Below are 18,953 nucleotides of genomic sequence, written 5' to 3'. Positions count from 1 at the left end.
CCCGCACCGATCCCGACTGGCCTGTCGGCCCCAGCGTGGCATCCTCGCTGCACTCACTGCGGGCTCCTTGCCAGGCTGCAGCAGCTCCCGTCCCAGCCCCGGAGCAGATGGATCCCAACTGCGGGGCGGGGAGGTGGAGGTGACCCAGCGAGTGACGGGGAGGGGAGAACAAGAGCGAGCAGCAGCAGTGGGCATTTGGGGCAAGAGGCAGAAAGGGAGTGGGGCAAAGAGGCAGGAGGTGGAGCAGGGGCTGTGGTCTGGAGGGAAGATGTGTACCAGGGGCATGGCCTTGGGGGGAGAAGCGGGGGAAAAGGCAGGGATCCAAGGGTCATGGTGGTTAGTTCTCTGAAAACATCCACTCAATGGGCAGCGGCTGTCAAAGAAGCGAACAGACTATTGGGAATCACTGAGTACAAGGAAAGGGAGAGAAAATAAGGCGGAAAATATCAGATTGACTCTCTAGAAATCCCTGGTACACCCACATCTTGAATACTGCGCGCAAATGTGGTCGCCCCATCTCAAAAAAGATTTATTGGCATTGGAAAAGGTTCAAAAAAGGGCAATAAAATCATTAGGGGGCTGGAACAGCTTTCATATGAGGAGAGGTTAATAAGACTGGGACTTTTCAGCTTGGAAAAGAGGCGACTAAGGGGGGATATGAGAGAAGTCTATAAAATCATGACTGGTGTGAAGAAAGGAAATGAGGAAATGGTATTTACTCCTTCACATAACACAAGAACTAGCGGTCACCAAATGAAATTAATAGGCAAGAGTTTAAAACAAAGAAAAGGAAGTATTTCTTCACACAACACACAGCCAATCTGTGGAACTCCTTGCCAGAGCATGTTGTGAAGGTCCATCAATGGCCAAGATGGGAAGGGATGGTGTCTGTTTGCCAGCAGCTGGAAATGGGTGACGGGGGATGGATCACCTGATGGTTGGTTGCCTGTTCTCTTCATTCCCTCTGGGGCACCTGGCACTGGCCACTGTCGGAAGACAGGACACTGGGCGAGATGGATCCTTGATCTGACCCAGTCTGGCCATTCTTATGTTCTTATATTTGCAGAGGTCCAGTGATCAGGAATTAGAAGGGTGGCAAACCAATGAGTTCTACACCGCCCGACTCCCCAGTTTGTCGCAGTGACACAGCACAGTAAGGTCAGGAAAGGGTCTAATGCGGGGCGGCGGGGGGTGTTGGATAAGGGGCGGGAGGTCCCGGGGGCAGTCAGGAGAGAGGGGGCACTTGGGTGGGGTGGAGGTTCTGGGGGGCGCTGTCAGGGGATGGGGAACAGGGGGGTTGGATATGTGTGGGAGTCCTGGGGGGCCAGTCAGGGGATAGGGTGTGGATAGGGGTTCAGGAAAGTCAGGGGACAGGGAGCAGGGGGATTGGATAGGGGGTGGGGTCCCAGAGCGGCAGTTAGGGGCGGGGGGTCCTGGAAGGGGGCGGTGAGGGGACAAGGAGCGGGGGGGGGTGGATGGGTGGGGGGTTCTGAGGGGATCAATCAGGGGTTAGGAAGTGGGAGGGGGCGAATAGGGGACGGGGCCAGGCTGTTTGGGGGGGGCACAGCCTTCCCTACGTGGCCGTCCATACAGTTTTGCAAGCCCAATGGGGCCCTCTTGCCAAAAGTTTGCCCACCCCTGGTCTAATGTCTCTCTGACCGCCCAGTAAGTGATTCAGGGATGAGAGCACAGAACGAAGTCACCAGCCAGCTCTGCACAGAGCTCAGTCTGAGAGCCAGAGCACCAGGAAAAAACTTGAAATCCCTTTATGAGTGAAGAGCGGGAGCAGCCTGCCCCGGATCTGTTTGGTCCTCACCCCGTAGATGATGGGGTTGAGTGTGGGGGGCACCAGGAGGGACATGTTGGCAACGAGAATGTGGAAATGCAGGGGCACATTTTGGCCAAACCGGTGTGTGAGGGAGGAGAAGAGAACTGGGATGTAAAAGGTTAAGATGGCACAGAGGTGGGAGCTGCAGGTCCCCAAAGCCTTGAGCCGGGCGTCCCTCGTGGGGAGGCTGAAGATGGCCCTGAGGATCTGGATATAGGACACAGCGATAAAAATCATATCCAGACCCCTCACACAGAGTACTACAAAGAGGCCGTAGTAACTACTGACGCGGGTGTCGCCACAGGCCAGCTTCACTATGGCTATGTGCTCTCAGTACGAGTGGGGGATGATGTTGGTTCTGCAATATGGCCACTGCCTTGCCAGGAAGGGGTAGGGCAGTACGACCATGCCGCCACGGAGCACCACGGCCAGTCCAATCTTGGCCACCACGAGGTTTGTCAGGATGGTGGAATGTCTCAGGGGATCACAGATGGCCACGTAGCGATCCAGAGCCATGGCCACGAAGATCCCAGACTCCATCACGAGGAAGGAGTGAATGAAGTACATCTGGGTGAGGCAGGAACTGAAATCGATCTCCCTGGAATTGAACCAGAAGATGCTCAGCATTTTGGGCAGGGTGGATGTAGACAGGACCAGGTCGGTGACGGCCAGCATGCAGAGGAAATAGTACATGGGCCCATGGAGGCTTGGTTCTGTCTTGACGATGAACAGGATGATGAAGTTCCCCAAGACGGCTATGATGTACATGGTGGAGAAGGGGATGGAGATCCAGACATGGGCCGCCTCTAGGCCAGGAATGCCCAGCAGGATGAAGGTGGAGGGGTTGGTGAACTCGGTTTTGTTGGAATCTGACATGGAGTAAGGGAGAAGGTGTTCAACTCTGAGGCGTTCCCAGGGCCCAGGGTGATGTTTGCAGTACAAAAGCCTGGATGGAGAGACAATGTTAATATGAGCCACTACGTGCCCTACTGTATACTTAAGATACAGTGGGGAGATTTATACACAGAGAACATGAAACAATGGGTGTTACCCTACACACTGTAATGAGAGTGATCAGGTAAGGTGAGCTATTAGAAGCAGGGGAGTGTGTCAGGGAGGAACCTTTTGTAGTGATAATCAAGGTGGGCTATTTCCAGCAGTTGACAAGAAACGTCGGAGGAACAGTGGGGGGCGAGGAGCGGGAATAAACATGGGGAAATAATTTAACTTTGTGTAATGACACATCCGCTCCCAGTCTTTAGTCAAGCCTAAGTTAATTGTATTCAGTTTGCAAATTAATTCCAATTCAGCAGTCTCTCGTTGCAGTCTGTTTTTGAAGTTTTTTTGTTGAAGAATTGCCACTTTTAGGTCTGTAATCGAGTAACCAAAGAGATTGAAGTGTTCTCTGACTGGTTTTTGACTGTTATAATTCTTGACGTCTGATTTGTGTCCATTTACTCTTTTATGTAGAGACTTCCTACAAGCCATTACCCTCTGATCCCGGTGAGGGTTACCAAAAGAAACTACACCAGCTGCTCAAGAAACTCAAAGAAAAAGCACAAGAACAAATCCGCACAGACACGCCCCTGGAACCCCGACCTGGGATATTCTATCTACTACCCAAGATCCATAAACCTGGAAATCCTGGACACCCCATCATTTCAGGCATTGGCACCCTGACAGTAGGATTGCTGGCTATGTAGACTCCCTCCTCAGGCCCTACGCTATCAGCACTCCCAGCTACCTTCGAGACACCACGGACTTCCTGAGGAAACTACAATCCATCGGTGATCTTCCTGAAAACACCATCCTGGCCACTATGGATGTAGAAGCCCTCTACACCAACATTCCACACAAAGATGGACTACAAGCCGTCAGGAACAGTACCCCGATAATGTCACGGCTAACCTGGTGGCTGAATTTGTGACTTTGTCCTCACCCACAACTATTTCACATTTGGGGACAATGTATACCTTCAGATCAGCGGCACTGCGATGGTTACCCGCATGGCCCCACAGTATGCCAACATTTTTATGGCTGACTTAGAACAACGCTTCCTCAGTTCTCGTCCCCTAACGCCCCTACTCTACTTGCGCTATATTGATGACATCTTCATCATCTGGACTCATGGCAAAGAAGCCCTTGAGGAATTCCACCATGATTTCAACAATTTCCATCCCACCATCAACCTCAGCCTGAACCAGTCTACACAAGAGATCCACTTCCTGGACGCTACGGTGCTAATAAGCGATGGTCACATAAACACCACCCTATACCGGAAACCTACTGACCGCTATTCCTACCTGCATGCCTCCAGCTTTCACCCTGACCACACCACACGATTCACTGTCTACAGCCAAGCTCTACGATACAACTGCATTTGCTCCAACCCCTCAGACAAACACCTACAAGATCTCTATCAAGCGTTCTTACAACTACAGTACCCACCTGCTGAAGTGAAGAAACAGATTGACAGAGCCAGAAGAGTTCCCAGAAGTCACCTACTACAGGACAGGCCCAACAAAGAAAATAACAGAACGTCACTAGCCATCACCTGCAGCCCCCAACTCAAACCTCTCCAGTGCATCATCAAGGCTCTACAACCTATCCTGAAGGACGACCCATCACTCTCACAGATCTTGGGAGACAGGCCAGTCCTTGCTTACAGACAGCCCCCCAACCTGAAGCAAATACTCACCAGCAACCACACACCACACAACAGAACCACTAACCCAGGAACCTATGCTTGCAACAAAGCCCGTTGCCAACTGTGTCCACATATCTATTTAGGGGACACCATCATAGGACCTAATCACATCAGCCACACTATCAGAGGCTCGTTCACCTGCGCATCCACCAATGTGATCTATGCCATCGTGTGCCAGCAATGCCCCTCTGCCATGTACATTGGCCAAACTGGACAGTCCCTACGTAAAAGAATAAATGGACACAAATCAGACGTCAAGAATTATAACGTTCAGAAACCGGTCGGAGAACACTTCAATCTCTTTGGTCACTCGATTACAGACCTAAAAGTTGCAATTCTTCAACAAAAAAACTTCAGAAACAGACTGCAACGAGAGACTGCTGAATTGGAATTAATTTGTAAACTGGATACAATTAACTTAGGCTTGAATAAAGACTGGGAGTGGATGTGTCATTACACAGAGTAAAACTATCTCCCCAGGTTTATTGCCCCTCCTCGCCCCCCACTGTTCCTCAGATGTTTCTTGTCAACTGCTGGAAATGGCCCACCTTGATTATCACTACAAAAGGTTCCCCCTGCCCCCCCCCCATTCTCCTGCTGGTAATAGCTCATCTTACCTGATCAGCTGGTGATTGATCCTGCTTTGAGCAGGGGGTTGGACTAGGTGACCTCCTGAGGTCCCTTCCAACCCTGATATTCCCGGATTCTATGATCACTCTGGTTACAGGGTGTATGGTGACACCCATTGTTTCATGTTCTCTGTGTATATAAATCTCCCCACTGTATTTTCCACGGCATGCATCTGATGAAGTGAGCTGTAGCTCACGAAAGCTTATGCTCAAATAAATTGGTTAGTCTCTAAGGTGCCACAAGTCCTCCTTTTCTTTTTGCGGATACAGACTAACACGGCTGCTCCTCTGAAACCTGGCAGAGCAGAGATATTCATGGGATGGCTGGTGGAGCGGAGCGGAGCCCACGGAGAGGTGGGGCAATCGGCTTTGGACCACGTAAGGTGCCTCTTAACCCCCCATCTCCACCCAGGGTGGGAGGTAAAACTCTGCAGATAAACTTTCAAACTCTGAGCGCTCCACTGACCAGGGACAGAGACTTTTGGGTTTTTGGACTTTTGGGACTCTGGGTGACTTTTGGGTTGCTGGACTCAAGAACCAAAGGGAAAGGAAACAGCCCAGCTTGCTTGGGGTGGGCTTTTGCGAATGGCTTGTGTTATGAATATTGTTTGTGGTGTCTTCCCAACATAATACCACGTTGTTTCTCTCTGTTATTAAAAGGCGTTTGCTACACTCAGATGCTGTGCTTGCGAGAGGGGAAGTATTGGCTCTTGGAGGCACCCAGCGGGGGTGGTATAGATTTGTCCCAGGTCACTGGGTGGGGGCTCGAGCCGGTTTGCATTGTGTTATTGGAATGGAACCCCTAAATACTGAACCCGGCCCTTGTTGCTGCCAGCTCTGACGGGCAGAAGGGTTACAGAAACACCAGAAACATAAACTATTAAAAATTAAAGGGAAAGTTTTTGAAAAAGGATTTGAGAAGGTTAGGAAAAAATGGAAAATCTGGCATGGGATTAGTTAACAAAAAGTCTAGGAATATAATTAATGCAAGTCCCCAACAGGGTTATGGAAACAGGTCTTGCCAAAAAAGTGTATCCTTTAATGACTGTACACGTTTGGTTGACCAAGGGAACTGCACATGTACAATAGACTTCGATGTCTCTGAGGCATTTGATGTAGTCGGGGAAAACAGTCAGATAAAAACACTCTCCAATATCAGTAGAGCAGACGTAAAATAGGCTCAAAACTGGCTAACTGACAGATCTCAGGAAGCAGTTGTCAATGGGGCGTTGCAGGGAATGGGGGTGATTCTAGTGCAGTTCTGCAGGGATGAGTTCTAGGCCCAATGCTATTCAATATTTTCATCAATGATATGGAAGCAAATAGAAAATCACTGTAGATAAAATAGCAGAGGACCCAAAACTGGCAGAGTGGTTACAATGAGGCAGCCAGGGCAGACACAAATGTTTTAATACAGTCAAATGCAAAGTTATCACCTTGGAAAAGGGAACGCAGGCCCGACCTACACACTCGATCACTGTATTCTGGAATTGAGGGACCCTGAAAAGGATTTAGGGGTCACTGTGGATAACCAAGTCATTGTAGTGGTGAGTTGGAGGAGGGGAAGGATTTTACCTCTGCATATGGAATTGGTGAAACCGAATGCATCCAGTTCCGGGGTGCACATTTCAAAATTTGAAAATTTGGAGAATGTGCAGAAAAGAGCCACAAAAAAGATTGGAGGCTGCAGAAAATGCAGGCCAGTGAGAGACTTAAAGAGCTTCATCTGTTTGGAAGTGGTGGGTTCCCCAAGTCCCCATGTCTTCAGATCCAGACCGGATGCTTTTTTGGAAGATCTGCTTGAGGGCCTGTCTACACTTAAAATGCTAGTGCGGCGCTGCCATAGCTCTTCAGTGAAGACACTACTTATCCGGCAGCATAGGTAATCCACCTCCCTGAGAGGCGGTAGCTAGGTTGACTTCATGGTGGGGTCTACACCGGGGTTAGGCTGATATAGCTACATGTCTCGGGGGAGCGGATTTATTGGCTATTGCAAAAAAAAAAATTACAGTTTTAGGTTGCGTTAACAGCATGCAAGTCACCGCAGATGATAATATTCCTCTACTCAGTGCTCGTTAGGCTTCAGCTGGAGTACTGTGTCCAGTTTCGGTCACCAATGTATAGGAAGGATCCAGAGGAATTGGAAAGGATCCAAAGGCGAGAGACAAAGATAATCAAAAGGGTGGAATGCAAGCCACACGAGCAAAGGCTGAAGGAACTGGATATGTTTAGTTTGGAAAAGGAGAGACTGAGCAGGGCCATGATGGAGGTCTTCAGATATTTGAAAGGCTGCCATAAAAAAAAAGTTGGAGAAAAGTTGTTCTGTCTGGCCACAGAGGTGGGAAAAGAGTCAGTGGGTTCAAACTACAGCAGAGCAGGTTTAGATGAAATCTCAGGAAAAACTTCCTAACTGTAAAACCAGGAGGACAATGGAACAGATGTGGAAGCTCCTTTTCTCGAAGTTTCCAAAGAAGTTGGATACTCATCTGTTCTGGATGGTTTAGATGCAACAAATCCTGCATCTTGGCGGGGGTTAGACTAGCTGACCCTTGCGGTCCCTTCTCACCCTGTGGCTCTATGATTCTATGATGTGAAATTGTACTGTAGACCAGGTCTTAGTCAAACACAAGTCTTTGGCCTCAATACAGGGGAAAGTGGATGAAATGTAACACCTTGTATGATACAGGAGGTAATAGGGAATGATTTACTGGTGCCTTCTGACCATGAAGCCTATGAATCTATCGATAAATAAACTAGATCAAGCATTTATATTTACATTTATATTTCCACTGAAATGCATCCAATGAAGTGAGCTGTAGCTCATGAAAGCTTTTGCTCAAATAAATTTGTTCATCTTTAAGGTGTCACAAGTCCTCCTTTTCTTCCAGTTACATTGAAAGTCTGAACAGATAACACTGATGAAAGAAAATTTTATGGCTGCGCAGAGTGGAAAGGAACAGTCTTACTCTCTAGCCCATCATGTCCATGTTGCCCTGGGTTTGTAGAGAAGGTGAGCTCCTCAGCAAGAGATGGTACCTGTGAATCCTGAGACGGAAGTGTCTTCCCTGGGAATCCCCCTCCGGTAGCCGTGTCCCACACCTCTCTCACCCCAGCATCTGCAGCAGCGTCCCACGCTGAGAGCTGAGAGAGGGCTGTGCACCGTTTATAATAGAGCTCTGTGCAGTCCCTGTGGGGTTTGTTCAGCCTCGAGAGGAGAAGCAGCATCTGGAATGAAACAGGCTAGAGACTGGAGGCACTCTAGCCAATTTTCAGAGTAACAGCCGTGTTAGTCTGTCTTCGCAAAAAGAAAAGGAGGACTTGTGGCACCTCAGAGACTAACCAATTTATTTGAGCATAAACTTTCCTGAGCTACAGCTCACTTCATCGGATGCATACTGTGGAAACTGCAGAAGACATTATATACACAGAGACGATGAAACAATACCTCCTCCCACCCCACGCTCCTGCTGGTAATAGCTTATCTAAAGTGATCACTCTCCTTACAATGTGTATGATAATCAAGTTGGGCCATTTCCAGCACAAATCCAGGTTTTCTCACCCTCCGCCTCCCCCCCCACACACAAACTCACTCTCCTGCTGGTAATAGCCCATCCAAAGTGACCACTCTCTTTACAATGTGTATGTGCTGGTGGGTAATGAAGAATGAGGTCTCACGTGGACATGTGACCATGTCACCTGATACTGAAATCCATCTTAAATCTTGTACTTTTTCATTTAGAAGGAGGGGTGGGGGCCAAGCACAGACAAAAGACTCCCGCCTTGTGCCAAAGCTTTAAAAGGGGGTGGAGCAGGACAAAGGGGGTGGCCAGTCATGAGAAAACTCCTGCTTACCACCTGAGATGTCTGCTGGAACTTACAAGGACTGTACCAGGGGAAAGGATTGGGCCCAGACTAGGAAGGAGTCTAGTCTGTGAAAGAAACTTATTGGAACATCTTTCAGGGTGAGATATTACCCGTAATCACTTTCTTAATGTGTTAGGCTTAGACGTGAGTATTTTGTTTTATTTTACTTTGTGACTTACTTTGTTCTGTCTGTTATTACTTGAAACCACTTAAATCCTACTTTTTATACTTAATAAAATCACTTTTGTTTATTAATAAGACCAGAGTAAGTAATTGGTACCTGGGGGAGGCAAACAGCTGTGCATATCTCTCTGTCAGTGATATAGAGAGCAGACATTTTATGAATTTACCCTGTATAAACTTTATACAGAGTAAAACAGATTTATTTGGGGATCAGGCTCTCAGAAAGGCTAAACACTGGGAAAGTCCCTGTTAACTGATAAGCCCCCTGGGCTGAGTGAATCTCAGTTTCTGTGACGTGCAGAGGGGCATGGTCCAACCTCTGAGTCTGTGCTGGAGCTGAACTGGAGTGTCTGGCTCAGTAAGACAAGAGTGGTGGGGTGCCCGTTCTGGCAGGAGGGCTGTCATCAGTGGTACCCCAGCGCAACAAGTGACAGTCTCAAGGGGGTCTCTATTTAATTAGGCACCTGAAAACTCTAGGTTTTGGGCAGATAACCTAGCAATTAGCTGACAAGAGCACTGTATCTAATTCCTGTCTAAAAAAGAAAAATAAATAAATATTAGACCAGCTTAGCTCTGATACTAACATTTTCTTACATCAAGTCACTTACGGGACACTGGTGAGTTTTAAAATTTGAATGTATATTCTTACTTTGTTACTAACTTAGGAGAGAGAGAGACCCCATCAGGACTCCTGGGTTCTATTTCAGCTCTGGGAGAGGAGAGGTGTCTAATAGCTTACAGCAGAGGGTGATAAATCTGCATTCTATATAAGAACATCAGAATGGCCATCTGGGTAAGAGCAATGGTCCATCTCTCCCAGTAGCCTATCTTCCAACAGTGGCCAATGCCAGGTGCTTCAGAGGGAATGGTAGAAGAATCATAGAAGATTAAAGTTTGAAGGGACCTCAGGAGGTTATCCAGTCCTATCCCCTGCTCAAAGCAGGACCAACCCCAACTAAATCATTCCAGCCAGGACTTTGTCAAGCTGGACCTTAAAAACCTCTAAGGATGGAGATTCCACCACCTCCCTAAGTAGCCCATTCCAGTTCTTCACCACCCTGCTAGTGAAATAGTGTTTCCTAATATCTGACCTAGACCTCCCCCACTGCAACGTTAGACCTCTGCGCCTTGTTCTCTCATGTGCCACCTTTGAGAACCTAGCCTAGCTCCATCCTCTTTGGACCCCTCCTTCAGATATATGAAGGCTGCTATCAAATCCCCCCTCACTCTTCTCTTCTGCAGACTAAACAATCCCAGTTCCCTCAGCCTCTCCTCATAAGTCCTGTGTCCCAGCCCCCTAATCATTTTCGTTGTCCTCTGCTGGACTCTCTCCAATTGGTCCACATCCCTTCTGTAGTGGGGGCCCCCCAGCTGGATGCAATACTCCAGATCTGGCCTCACCAGTGCTGAATAGAGGGGAATAATCACTTCCCTTAATCTGCTCGCAATGCTCCCACTAATTCAGCCCACAATGTTGCTAGTCTTCTTGGCAACAAGAGCACACTGTGGACTCATATCCAACTTCTCATCCACTCTAATCCCCAGGTCCCTCTCTGCAGAACTGCTGCTTAGCCAGTCAGTGCCCAGCCTGTAGCAGGGCATGGGATAAATGCCAAGATTCCTATACCATGGACCACATTAACATCTACATTGCCTTGATATTACTTAGGTTCCAAACATTTGCCAGAGCTTGTATGGATAAAGTAGCTATGTTCTTTAGCTCTTGGCAAGATCACATGAAACATACAGGAGCCATGCTGCAAGAGCAGATCCAACCCACTATTGTTCTAACCAAGTTTTACCTTGAGTTTGTAAAGAGATTCAATCATGTTATTGAACATAACTTTGATGAACCATTTCTGCTATACACGGATACGGCTTCTAACCCAATACTAGCCGTAGTAAGACTGAACCCAGGATGGGGAGCTCTTGGGATGCAGTCAGGGATGTTTGTGTCATCCCTTCCTGCATCAATTTTGCACTGGGGGAATGACACTATTTAAATGAACGGTGACCGTTTAGATCATTGGTGCAACCAAGGTCATATAGTTGCACCAAATCTTGTACAAGTAACGTGTCTATGAAAAGGTTCTAGTTTGCTGATTGTGATTATGCTCTTTGTATGTGTGCAGCATTCTTATATTTAAAATTACGAATATTGGCTATTTACTTGTATTTCAATGTGTTCGTTTCTAAGTAGCACCAGTGAAGCATTTGCCTAACTTATTGAGAAGGGACTATTCAGGTTAAGTGCCCAATCAAGAAACACTTAACTGACAATGGACCTTAGGAGACTCCAATCCACATCTGAGGAGACTTCCTGGGAACATTCAAGGTATCACGTGAGCAATGGCTGCTCTACCTGTAAAGAACTGAGTCATGCATGGACGTGTGACTTGCCCATGTGACTCCAAACACCATCTTGCTGCTGTTATTTTCCACAGTAAGAGTAAAGGGGTGTCCTTGCACATGGCAGAGGATATAAAAAGCCCTGGAAACCCCTCCATTTGGTCTTCAATCCTGCTTCTAACCTCTGGAGGGACTTTGCTACAGGTTCTGAAGCTCTGAATAAAGGACTGAACGACCCATCCAAATCTGTGGATATATTCCAGCAACTTCTTTTGAGCCAGCAGTTTATTCCATCACTGCTTTCAGCCTAAACCAAGAACTTTGCAAGTGTTGTATGTGTTTGATTCTATTTAATCAATTTTAACTCTCATCTATATTTCTTTCTTTTTATGAATAAAGCTTTAGATTTTAGTTTATAAAAGGATTGGCAACAGCGTGATTTGTGGGTACGATCTGAGTTCTATATTCACCTGGGTCTGGGGCGTGGTCCTTTGGGATCAGGAGAACCTTTAATTGAGGACACTGATTTTCATAACCATTAGTTCCTATGAGGAGTGCTATTGCTGGTGATACAAGGGAACTGGTGCATCTGAGGGAATTGCTTGTATGACTTCTGGTTAGCCAGTGGGGTGAATCCGAAGACCTCTCTGTTTGGCTGGTTTGGTGCCGTAGTAGTGAAGGAACCCAAGCCTTGGGCTGTGACTGCCCTGCTCTAAGCAATTTCTCCTGCACGGATACTCTCAGTGTGCCCAAGAACACCCCTTGTTACAGGGGGTGATGGCTCTGGCTGAGGGTGTGGACTCTGAGGTAGGGCCGTGGATGATGGGCCTTGGGTTTCAGGCTGCCCGGGGCTGTGGTGGCAAGAGCAAGGACTCCCCTCAGCCCTCTCTTGCCACAGCAGCTTGGGGCTGGGTCAGAGGCACTGGGCAGGGGCAGGGCCAGACTGGGATGGGACAGGGGAGGGGCACCTCTCCCCACCAGTATGGCCCTCGATAGCTTGCTGTGCAACTTAGAAGGAATGTAGTGGGTGACCCCGAGATTATGTCTTATGTAAAGGAGAAAAATAACATTTCCTTATTTAACTTTTCCACACCAGTCATGATTTTATAGACCTCTCTCGTATCTCCACTTAGCCGTCCCTTTTCCAAGCTGAAAAGTCCCAGTCTTTATAATTTCTCATACGGAAGCCGTTCCATACCCCTAACCATTTTTGTTGTCCTTCTCTGTACCTTTTCCAAAATATGTTTTTTTCAGATGTGTCAACCACAGCTGCATGCAGTATTCAAGATGTGGGTGTACTATGGATTTATATAGAGGCAATATGATATTTTCTGTCTTATTATCTATCCCTTTAATGATTGCCAACACTCTGTTGACACTTTTGACTGTTGCTGCACGTTGAGTGGATGTTTTCAGAGAACTATCTACAGTGACTCCAAAATCTCTTTCTTGAGTGGTAACAAGAAGGGAAATTTAAGACTAACTTAACTCTAAATCTTAAATCTAAGTTAAGAAATCTAAAGGCACCTTACAAAACTAATAATAGTAATAAAAAAATATACCCCAAACTGGTTCAACAATACTTGAAACAAGTCCTAAAAGAACGGATGGGGGTAGGATGCTTATCTTCCCTCGATGGCCAATGTGTATTAGCAGATTGAGAGGTAAACCCCCTGGCTTGACCTACTGAACAGAGGGGCAAATACTGCTCAGAGACAGCTCAAGGGGAGGTGTCAAGGTTCCTTCCCCACTCTGAACTCTAGGGTACAGATGTAGGGACCCACATGAAAGACCCCCTAAGCTTATTTCTACCAGCTTAGGTTAAAACTTCCCCAAGGCACAAAGTCTTTGCCCTTGGATTAGGTAAAACGCTGCCACCACCAAGTGTTTTAGACAACGAAAAGGGAAAGGACCACTTGGAGTTCCTATTTCCCCAAATTTCCCCCCCCCAAGCCCTTACACCCACTTTCCTGGGCAGGCTTGAGAATAAACAGGATGTGCACAAACCAGCCTTGGATTTTTAAGACCCAAAAAACCCAATCAGATTCTTAAAATTGAGAACTTTATTAGAAGAAGAAGAACAACAACAACAACAACAACAACAAAAAGATAAGAAAACAACTCTGTAAGATCAGAATGGAAGATAATCTTACAGGCAGTCAGATTCAAAACATAGAGAATCCCTCTAGGCAAAACCATAAGTTACAAAAAGACACAAAAACAGGAATATGCATTTCCTCCAGCACAGCCAATTTACAAGCCCCCCCCCCAAAAAAAATAAAACCTAAAGCATTTTCTAGCTAGATTATTTACTAACTTTACAGGAGTTGGAGAGATTGCATCCTTGATCTGTTCCTGGCAGAGGTATCACAGAGACAGAAAAAGCCTATTTCCCCCCCTCCAGATTTGAAAGTATCGTGTCCCCTCTTTGATGTTATGGACTTGAACTGGGACTGTATAGAACATGGTTGCAACCAAGGTCCTGTAGTGGCACCAAATCTTGTATAAAGGGGGTGAAATCAGGTGTCTAAGACAAGGTTAGGATGATGCTGTCTGTTTGCATGTATCATTTTTGGATTTAAAGATATAAGTATTGGCTCTAGACTGTCTGTATTCCAAACTTACGCTATGTTTCTGGGTGACACCCCAGACAAGTGGGTGTCAGATCTGCCTAGCCTGCTTGATGGCCCCTTAAGGACCATCAGCTATGCAACTGACCCACTGAGAGAAGGCAGACATGCCTGGTGACTCAGCAAGGCATGCAGGGACCTGCCTTTGGACAGAACTCTGAAGTGTTTCCAGGCCATGGGATGGATAGCTTGTCTTTGGGACAAAGAAAGCAGAGACCACATGGCAAGAGACTATAAAAAGCTGGTGTAGCTCCTCCATCTGGTCTTCAGTCCTGATTCTTGCCTCTGGAGGGACTTTGCTATAAACCCAAGCTTTGAACCAAGGACTGAATGACCCATCCCAGCTGGGGATGTTCTCCAGTGACTTGATTTGAACCTGCCGTTTATTCCATCACTGCTACAAGCCTGAACCAAGAACTTTGCCGTTACTGTATGTCATTGATTCCATTTCTCCAATTCTAGCTCTCATCTATATATTTTTCCTTTTAAGAATAAATTTTTAGATTTGAAAGGATAGGCAAGAGTCTGATTTGTGGGTAAGATCTGATTTGTATATTGACCTGGATCTGGGGCTTGGTCCTTTGGGATTGAGAGAACCTTTTTCCTTTTACTGGGGTATTGATTTTCATAAGCATTTGTCCCCATAACGAGTGGCCCTGGTGGTGATACTGGGAAATTGGAGTGTCTAAGGAAATGGCTTGTGTGACTTGTGGTTAGCCAGTGAGGTAAAACCAAAGTCTTCTCTGGCTAGCTGGTTTGGTTTGCCTTGGTGTGCATAGAAACCCCAGCCTTGGGCTGTAACTGCCCTGCTTGAAGCAATTTGTCCTGATTGGCACTCTCATTTGGGTCCCACCAGAACCAGCATCGTTATACCACCATTGGTCATTTTGGGTCAGGTACCAGTGAGGTTAGCTTAGCTTCTTAACCCTTTGCAGGTTAAAGATTTTGCCTCTGGCCAGGAGGGATTTTATAGCACTGTATACAGAAAGGGGGTTACCCTTTCCTTTATATTTATGACAGGGCAATCTGGGGAAGCTGAGGGGACTACCAAAGGGGGTAACTGGAACCGTACAAGTTCTGAGCTAACCACATTAATCAATTCCACGGCCACCACAAGTGTGGGTGATTGGGCCCAATGCAATTGCCTAATCAATACTCAAAAAGAACCCCAACCAAAAAACCCCAACTGCTCAGAAGAGTCTGCAAACCCAGCTAATTCACCTTTTTGTTCCACAAATACTGTTTTACATCATCACTGCACATATTCAGGAATTGTTCCTGAGTAACCAAAACATACATTCCTTCAAAGCTTATAATGACATTTCCCCTCACCCACTTATCTAACAAGTCTATCATTTCATTTACTTAAGCCACATTACTCAATCCAGATCCCTCTTAAGATGCCTGAATTTAACCCTGTAGGTTTCAGGTGTAACGTGAAACTGTTTCAAAACCAGTTCCTTAAATTTACCATAGTTTGACGCATCATCAATAGGCATCTTATTGAATATGTCCAGAGCTCTGCCAGTCAATTTTCCTATCAATGTGGTCATCTTTTGATCTTTGGGGATTGCATGGAGGGTGCACAGTCTCTGAAAGGTGATGAAATATTTGGCAGTATCGCTGGATTCATCATATTGTGGACATAGTTGCTCCCATTTGTGGATTTTGGGGGACGTGGAGCCAGCAGCTGGAGGATTTTGTCTCTTCCACTCCATAAGAGCCAGTTCATGCTTCTGGGCCTCAATCTGGGCCTGTATTTCTCTCTCTCTTAACTCCAGGGCTCTTTTGTCGCTGGCTGCCTCTGCTTCCATTGCCCTTTTGTGTTCAGCTTCCTCCTTGGTTGCGTCTGCATTAGTTTCCATTTGTTTTAATTCCATCTGTCTTTTATGTTCATTTTCTTTCTCAGCCATTTGCAGCCTGTGCAGTTCTAGCTTTTTCTGAGCCTTGCTCTCACTCATGTTGCTGATTTTCCTGCCTATATTCCCTTCCCACAAATAAGCAAACAGAAAATAACAAACCAGTAACCACGTTGTTTGTTCTCCAGCCACCACATCCAAAACACACTTAAAATCACTACCAGTATCTCAAAGCAATCAGCTGTGCACAGATCCTGCTCGACTACGCTACTGTGATGGGTTGGATCACAGAAAACCCCTTCGGGAACTGCCAACTGATATGCTGGGACTATCTCTAAGCCATTTTCCCTGCCAGCTTGGGACTCCAGAACCTTGCCTGCTTGAGCCAGACACACTAGCCTGTTACAAACCCAGACCCAGGTCTGAACAATGTCCCCCAAAAGGCTGCGGGCTTAACTGAAAACAGCTTAAGAAATGTTCCTGTCTCCAGCGCTCAGGTGCCCAGCTCCCAATGGGGTCCAAACCCAACTAAATCCTTTTTACCCTGTATAAAGCTTACCCTGTATAAAGCTTATAGAGGGTAAACTCATAAATTGTTCGCCCTCAATAACACTGATAGAGAGATATGCACAGCTGTTCCCTCCTCCCCTCCCCCGCAGGTATTAATACATACTCTGGGTTAATTAATAAGTAAAAAGTGATTTTATTAAATACAAAAAGTAGGATTTAAGTGGTTCCAAGTAATAACAAACAGAACAAAGTGAATTACCAACAAAATAAAACAAAACATGCAAGTCTAAACCTAATTCAATAAGAAAGTGATTACAGATGTGTTGCGGTTCAAATACAAGACAGGACAAAGCTTTAAGCAAGCAAGCAGGCTGGTCTGCCAACGGACTCCTGTCCGTCAGCTTTCCACCCTCTCTTTTATTTCTCTCCCCCCTGCGCATTACATACTCTGACCGCAAAAGGCATCAACAAAGGAAACAATATGACTTTGATTAATACTCTTATTTACCAGCCTCTATCTACTACAGTCCTTGTTCTCAGGCCTTGAGCCCAGTCCAAGGAAGCTTCCCACGGTTCATGTCCTCTGGGCGACTTCCCATGGTCCATGTCCTTGGACGGAGCAGTGTGTGCACTGCTCCTACACAACACTCAGGGTGTGCCCTGAATGTTTGGAGGTGCATGGACTCTATATGAACTCTTCATCCCCTCCTTTTTTGTTTTTTGTGCTCGACCATCTCATGGTAGCCATCAATTTGCTTTTGCAAGCGATTTAACTCCCAGACAGACAAGGACATGACTCAGGGGGCCTGCCAGGGCGGGTCTCTACAAAGCCTTAACAAGGAGGGAATACATTGTATACAGCAGCAGCAAAAAATACGCCCAACAATCACAAGTACAGCATAACCAAAAAGTTGTCACAGCCATCCTAGAGAGGGCAGCCAACCTGTAAGCCAATTCCAAAAGCCCTCAAACCCCAGATCTTGGCGTATGTGTGCCGTAAGATTGGCCAATTCGGCCAGTCTAGTTTCTATGGAACGACTATTATCAGTTAAATGAAAACAACACATATGCCGAAACGTGGAACAGCCTAGATGATGTTTCAAGAGCAGAAAATCAATGGCTGCTCTGTTATCCAAAATCGCATCCCTTAATTCGTGCTGCTCCGTGTTAAGTAGGGCAATTGCCTGGGATGTTGCATTAATTGCCTTTGCCGCAAAACACGCCAGGGCATTTAAAGTTCTTGCTGTATAAGTGGCAAGCCCGGGGACCCCAACAATAGAGGCCGCTAAGGCGGTATACTCAGAGCGGCTGAGAAGATTGACATCTGCGACACAATCTTCTGAAAGGGGTGTACTTCTTTTACTGCGCTTTTGGCCGGCAAAAGGCAAAATGAGTGTCATTCTACTGAGGCAACAAAGGGTGCCATCGCTTAAATTTGCGGGAATATAACTAAAGGAATGTGAGCCGCAGGTAAAAAACCACGCTGATGGTAGGATGATATGGCCATAATTATACGAAACATTCACGGCATGAGAACAATTTAAAAAGGGTTGAGAAATTTGCCGACAGCCTAAGGGCACCTTTGTACTAGTGCAATTGACCACACGCGCACAGGTGACATTGTTGTCCCCGGCCGGATACGGTGTGTGGAGGGATATGGCCGTTTGAGGCAAAGTATAGTTGGCCAGGCCCCAATTAGCCATGCCAGAGTACTGGGAAGAGAGATTCGCGTAAGCAGCGAGCATCGTCTCATTCCCTAATTCCTCAGGGTGATGACATACTGGAATGAGGCATGTACCTAGCAGTTCTCCGGCTGCTACAGAATCAGATAAACAAAAGTGGGTAACATTTGCTATTGAAGCCAGTCTTTCCCATAGGTTATATGTCATTTGGGCCCATAACAGAGGAAGCGCTTCCGAGCCAACCCCTACAGGAAATAGCAGGCACAAAAGGCATACAATCAGTACAGAATTAGCAGTAATTTGGGCAAGAATTGCCACAAACAGAGTCTCAGGAGTCTCTGGCTGTTGATTTGCTGCCAGTCTTCGTTGAGCCACGGAGACCAATGCTTTTACTGCTCCCCATGTCACGGGCTGGCTTGGGACGCTACGCCTCCTCCGTTTCCATCCCGCCGTTGTCGACCCGGGAGGCACCGCGTTCTCCTCCAGGGTCAGCTGAAACTCCGGTCTGGGGTTCGATAGTCCCTGGTGCCACACCATGCTGTTTCAGTGCCGGTCGCACACACCGGGCCGGAACCCACAATGGTCCTGCAGGGAGAGACACAGCAGCATATCCCCGACCCCAAGTGATTAAAGGCACTGGGCCCAGCCATTGCGGATCGGGCAGCTGACGGTAATAGACACGCAGTCTTTCCAGCACCTCGGATTTGTGAAA

The 18,953-nt window shown here is 46.9% G+C and overlaps 1 pseudogene; it reads right to left on the bottom strand.

Moving 5' to 3' along the window:
- Positions 1 to 1,723: 1,723 nt before the first annotated feature.
- Positions 1,724 to 2,704, bottom strand: LOC140913276 (olfactory receptor 52M1-like; annotated as a pseudogene).
- Positions 2,705 to 18,953: the final 16,249 nt, after the last annotated feature.

This window comes from Lepidochelys kempii, chromosome 1 (genome assembly GCF_965140265.1).
Source record: "Lepidochelys kempii isolate rLepKem1 chromosome 1, rLepKem1.hap2, whole genome shotgun sequence".
Lineage (NCBI taxonomy): Eukaryota > Metazoa > Chordata > Testudines > Cheloniidae > Lepidochelys > Lepidochelys kempii.
This window is presented reverse-complemented; position numbering and strand designations above follow the sequence as displayed.